Genomic DNA, 6,708 nt, shown 5'->3' with positions numbered 1-6,708 from the left:
CCTTATAATTTTAATAATTACAGAAATTTTTTTTGCTTTTTTTTTTCCCTCCTGTTAATTTAACCCAAGCGGTGTTAACTTAGTTATGCAAATGACCATAATACCTTCTAAGTGTAATTTACCTATATATTAAATTATCATTTTATTCCTCACAATTTTATTTTATTTTTTGTATTTCCTTGACCTTGTATTTTTTTTTTTCACTATAAGTTTTTAAACTTTTATAAGTTAAAATAAAAAAATAAAAAATCAACCATTAATGAAATTATGAAAGAATATCCATGTTTCTTATTTGAATTAATTTTGAAATTTAATTTAATAAAAATAATTTAAATGGAAGAAACAAAGAAGGAGATATAGATTTTAGACGTAATAAATAACAAATTATTTGAGTATTTTATTATTTTCAAATAATTTATTTCTTCAAGTAAAACCTTATTTTAATTAGATGTAAGAAATGACAAATTTAAATAGTTTATTATTCTCAAATAATTTCTTTATCTTTCTATCATTTAATTTTAATTTATTGTAACATGATTAGATATTTTTTCACTTTTATATTTTTTTTAAAAAAATTTATTATTGACTCAGTTTTTTTAATATCCATCAACTGGAATTTGAAAATTTTAAAGATGAAAATTAAAATTTTAGAATAATATAGGATTTTGAAAAGATAAAAATGATAAATAAAAAAAATTATATATTTATAGGGTAACATTTGGTATTTTTTATAATTCAATTTTTTTTATTATAAATATGAAATGTTATTGCTAGCCAACATTGATGAAAGAAAAAAAATGATGAAAAAATAGAGGACAAAGCATAGAGAAAAGAATAAATAATAATAATCATAATAATAATAAATTATATGGTGTTGCTATTGGCTAGGGCTGGGCATAGAGTTATCTAATCGGTGAAAATCGCCCAATTTGAACTACTCGCATCTATATGGGCAGTTTTACAAAATTGTTAGGGTGGGATGCGGTTTTTAATTTTCCTATTTTGCCAATTGTGGACAAGTTACAGGTTTCACAAGTACCTGCAAGCACCCACCCACACCAAATTTTTTTTTTTATTAGTTTAAATCTCTGACTTTCGCCCAGTAACACATTAGCAGCCTTAACATCCCAATAAATAATTGAGAAAAGCTTCGTAGCTCGAAACTTTTTAGCTCGATTGGCTCGAAAACTGTAACAACCCTCGTCACTGTTTACCAATTAACTGCCGATTACTGCTAAACTGAAACTGATTATGATTGGTAATTGAACTGATTGAAATACTGAACTGACTGACTGAAATCTGGAACTGATTTGATTAAGTATATCTGTTTAATTGTATGTCTATCTGTTGACTGTTTGATTATCTGTTCATGCCTTTGTGTTTAAATAGCGAATTGAAGGCCTTATCGGCGGCCGAGTCTGAAATTGATTGATGATTTGTGATCCTTAGAATTAATGTGATTTTATGGCATATTCAGTTAAAATGTGATTTGGTATGATTAAATTGGATCAATATTGATAAATTACATATATTGGCTTTAATTATAACTTTGTTATTTGAGTGGGTCACTACACCAAACTTTGTTTAAGGCTTAGTCTTGCATTACACAACTCTTCCTCAGCCATTTTGAGAGCATAGCCGACTAGAGTGAGAGAGCAAGAGGAAAATAGTGTTTTCAACTTGAATTCATCAATTTTAGTTTGGAGATTTGAAGGAAGTGAAGAGAGATTGCATAATTGAGCCTCCTTGCCTTTGATTCAAGACTTAAGGTCGAGATTATACCTTCTTGTTCATGTAATCAAGTCATATGTTGCATGGTCTATGGAAGTTTAGAGATTAAGGACATGAATTAACTTTAAATTGTTGAATTGGAGCTCATTCCATGCATGCATGTTTGAATTGTTGAGTTGTGAGTTGATTTCATGGTAAAATGTTATATGCATGTTCATATTGTGTTTAAGTCCATGATTTCATCTTGTCATTGGAAGAATTGGCTCATTAGAGCATGAAATTGAAGCTTTGGAATGGTTTAAATTCACGCATGTTATATTTGAATTATATTCTTCAAAATTGGTTTGAAATTGAGTTGTTTGAAACACCCTTGGGCTTTGATTTTACAATTGAGCTTTGGAATCATGTTAAACTATGAGTTTTGGGATGTTTTCTGGAAAATTGGCCCAAGAGGATCGAAATTTATGTTTTAAAAGTTGAATTTGAGCTTGAGGTTCAAATCTGGGAATTCCAGATTTTGAACTCACGCTCGAGCAGGGTGACTGGCGCTCGAGCGTGAAATTCGTGCTCCCAGTACTTTGCACTGTTTTGAAGTCCGCTCAAGCGGAATAATTGACGCTCGAGCGGGTGTCGAGCGCCCAATCAAGCGTAATTTTCACCTATCCAGCACTTTTGATTGTTTTGCAGAACGCTCGAGCGGGTAAGTCTACGCTCGAGCGGAAACCTTTGTCTGTTCGCTCGAGCGGAGTAACCTACGCTCGAGCGTGAACCCTGTTTTTTGAAAATTCTGAAAATGATTTTAAAGTGCATCTTTGCATCCTCATCTCATCCTAGGCATTATTAGGCCTAGTTTAAGGCATCTTAATGAGGATATAGATGTAGAACCACACCGAGGCAAATTAGGGATTAAGTTATTATTTTCCCAACTGTGTAGCTTAGTGTGTGTGTTCAATTTGTAAACTGTGTAGGGTTGGCGACTGGGGACGCGCTCTAGCTTTACTGTAGCTCAGAACTCTGTGAGTAACAACTGTGTAAAGATATGTTCAAAATGATTATCTTCTGAACAATTGAACTGTACTGCTTTCTGAACTGATACTGTTAATTGAATGAATGTATGTCCTATATTCTGAACTGTATTGTGGCATCCTTAGCAACTACTGTTTACTATTACTGTTACAGAGATCTTTGTCGGTTCCCTTGTTGGAACCACTACTGTTACTGATTGATGGCCATCATTTACTGTTCGGTCTTTTAAGACCTATTGTTTACTGTACTGTTATGCTAATGGATGTACTACATATGACTAAATGACTGATATACTGAATTAATGAACTGTTTTCATTACTGTAAGGACATTGATTCTTAACCTCTTTACGCATTACGTTATTCACTGGGCTTTAGCTCACTGCTCATATATATATGTAGGTGTACAGGCACCAGACTGTGGTTAGAATCGTCGAGGTAAGCTCCAGTTTTGTCAAGCCAACCACTGTGCCTCACTGCGAGGTTCCGAGTCCGTCAAGTTGTGGCTTAGGGGTGTTTTAATTTCCCCGTTTGTCTCTGTATCTGTTTTGTATAACTGTATAGACTGTTACCGTACTGTTTAATAGGGATTAGGTCCCTAAACTGAATGATTATATATATGTACATACTGTTCTGTACTATTCATGTATATGTGTATGAGAAGTCTTTTTGGCATAAAGACTGTCACAGCTCATTGGACATTGTTTATTTACTGTTTTGGCTTCCGTCATGCCCCTGTACTCTCTTTTACTGTATTACTGTTAAGCAGGCCTTCGGTAATCTTGGATTACAGGCCGGTTACGATGCTAAACCCATAGGGGCGGGTTTGGGTCGTGACAAAAACTCAATCAAATATATTTTTGTCATATTTTTTCTCTCTCTCTCCTCTCTATGTTGAAAAGAAAAGAAAAGTGAAAGTAGAAAAGAGATTTGGGTTGAGGTTTGATTACCAGTAAAGAGCCACACCATCTTCAACATTTTGATGAGTAGCAAAGTTAATTGAAGCTCTATTGTTCTCTATATGTATATATGTATATATATATATATATGTGTATGTGTGTGTGTGTGTGTGTGTGTGTGAGAGAGAGATAAAGTTAGGGAGGCTGAAAGCAAGTATTGAAGTACGAAGCAAGTTAGGAAAGAGGAGTAGCAGAGTTATTATTGCCTAATTCGTGGACATACTTTTTACGGTGCACTCTACAACAATCTTGCTTGGTATTGTTGCACGTTGCTGGTGAGTGAAAGCCTGAAACTGTGCTACCTTGATAAAATTTTTAGCCAAATCGTCTCTGTAGGTAGCAGAGGATAGGTTTAAACAATTGGAAGAGAAAGAGGGTGAGACATTGATTTCTCTCTCCAAACCCCACCTATTGAGAGAGTGATAAATGTTCTTCACAGATAGGAGAATCAAACCCATGTGGTGTTGTTGATTTGTGTTGCAGAGGACGGTGTATCAGACAACAATGGTGGTGATTTTGGTGGCTGGGTAATGGGCTAACACATAGGTTCTGAGCCATGTCTCGGCCACAATCACTGAGTCGATCACTGCTCACAGAAACACCCACAGGAACACCGGTGTGAGACAGTGATTAAAGGACCATTGGAGATGGGTCATGGAGAGTTAGGTGTTATGTTTCCTTTCTTCTTCGTTTTTTCAAATGAAATGTGTGGGGTGTGGGAGTTGAGTTCAGCACACGCCCACAACAGATAGAAAAGTCAAATTCGGGCCATTCGAGCCTCATGTTTTCAAGCTATGTAGCGGGGCTGTAAATAATATTGGGATTACAATGTTCATGAAGATACTCTAGCCCACCAGCTGTGCCTAAAGGCACTTGTTTTCTTGTAGACCAATCTAAAACAGACTCTTTAGGCTTAAGCTTTGCATTCAAAGTTTAAAACTAATCAAGCATCACCAGAAAATCAATTATAAAATTAAATGATCACCAAAATCATACAAAAATACTAGCCATTAAAATAGTGAAAGATTTTGACTGATATGCTTGTGTTAGTTTATGATTTGATTTAAAAATTTAAGATTTTGAATGTTTTGCTTGTGTTAGGAATTGATTTTGTTGTATTTTTAATTTTATAAGTTTTAATTCATTAATTATTGATATTTTAAAGTAATGGAGAAAAACATGCCCAAGTTTTGTTTTTTAAAAGAAAAATCCCAATCCGCAAACCACTCGCATATCCGCAAACCCTATCCGCATAAACTACAACCCGTACTGCGGACAGTTGCGGGTTCAATTTTTTTTCAAACCACAGACATGCGGGTAGGTCCAAACTGCAAACCGAACGGTCCAAAACCGATTTGTGACCACCCCTGCTATTGGCTACAGTAACACTATGAAAAAATGAATAAAAGAATAAATAGCAAGAAAAATGAAACAATTAAAATAAAGAAAGTAGAAAGAGAGGGATAATTTCTCCAAATATGTATTTTTCATACAGAAAAAAAAAATGAAATACCTATATGTATTTTTAAATTTTTATTCAAACTCTAATTTTTCAAAACAATTATTCATAAAATTGGTGGTATTTTTAAAAAATAAAATATATTTTATATTTTGTTTTGTAATTTTCAAAGAAAGGATTGTATTTAATCTAGTATAAGGTTTGATGGTGATCAACCTGTTAGATTTTTTTTTTTTTTTTTTTTAAAGATAAGGTAATGTTTGGTTATTCTACTATATATATGTTTGGCTTAACAATTTTGAATTTTTTAAAATATTGTATAGAATTTAATAATTTTGTTCACCATTATTAAAATAATGTACGAGTCTTTATTAATTTTTTATAAAACCTCAGGAGAGGTGAGTGAAATTTATTATTTAAATATGGCCCCGTTTGGTAGAACTGTGGGAAAGTGATTATAACTTATAACCCTAACGGCTAATAGCTTATAACTATGAACATAAGCTAATTTTTTACTTATAAATTAAGCTTCTTCTCCCCCACTCAAAGAATAAGTTGATTTTTGACTTATAAAAAGCTATAAGGTATATTGTTAAGCTGAAACACATCAAAATAGCTTAAATTAAGCTAAAAGTTAAAATAAGCTGAAAATAAGTCCTACCAAACAGGGTCTATGTAAAGATAATCTTGAAATTTTTTACTCATAGTACATAACACCAGCATGATATCAATATATTTTGTTAAATAAATTAATAGAAGATTAACGATAGAAGAATCTTAATAAGAATTTTTAAAAAAATTGTAATTATTAAAACTAGGTGAGAAATTGCTAACAACTTTAGTATAATTTATCCTACTTTTATTAATCAAAATCAAGTGGATTTGTTTTTCGAACTTTGCTCCAGATCCCAGTACCCCACACACATCTGTTAGAGAGGGAGGAGAGAGAGGAATAAATAAATAAATAAAAATAAACAAGTAATGTGTGATTATAAATAAATTGACAATTACGAGGGTCAAAAATTATGTGAGTGTCAAGTATTTTCCTTATTTTTCTGGGCTTAGGCCCCATCAATACAAAAAAATAAATGAGTAAAATCAAAAAGTGTCCTACTATTCTTATCACGGGCTTTCCTTACTATTGACCGACTTGGGGTAGGAAAAAATTTGGAGAAATAACAAAGCGGTATTTATTAGTATGTCTCATATATAAACATATATAAAATTTAAAATTTATTTAACTTCAAAATAAATTATTTATACTAATTAATTTTATATATTTTTAATTATTACAAAAAAAAATCTCTTTTTTATATATAAATTTAAAAATTTTATTGCATCTTATCAATATTGGACTTACATCAGACGATCACCGGAGATTTATTGAAATACTCAATATCACTGAAAAGTTCGTCGGAGTATCGTCGGATGTTTGTCGGAATATCGCTAGAGTGTTCTGAACGTCACTAGAAATCATCGAAATGTCCAGAATGTTCACTGAACGTTAAGAAAATCATCGGATATTTACCGAAATGT

Source organism: Camellia sinensis, chromosome 8 (assembly GCF_055761805.1).
Source record: "Camellia sinensis isolate YWXY chromosome 8, ASM5576180v1, whole genome shotgun sequence".
Classification (NCBI taxonomy): Eukaryota; Viridiplantae; Streptophyta; class Magnoliopsida; order Ericales; family Theaceae; genus Camellia; species Camellia sinensis.
The sequence above is the reverse complement of the archived record's forward strand: the minus strand, read 5'-3'. Positions refer to the sequence as shown.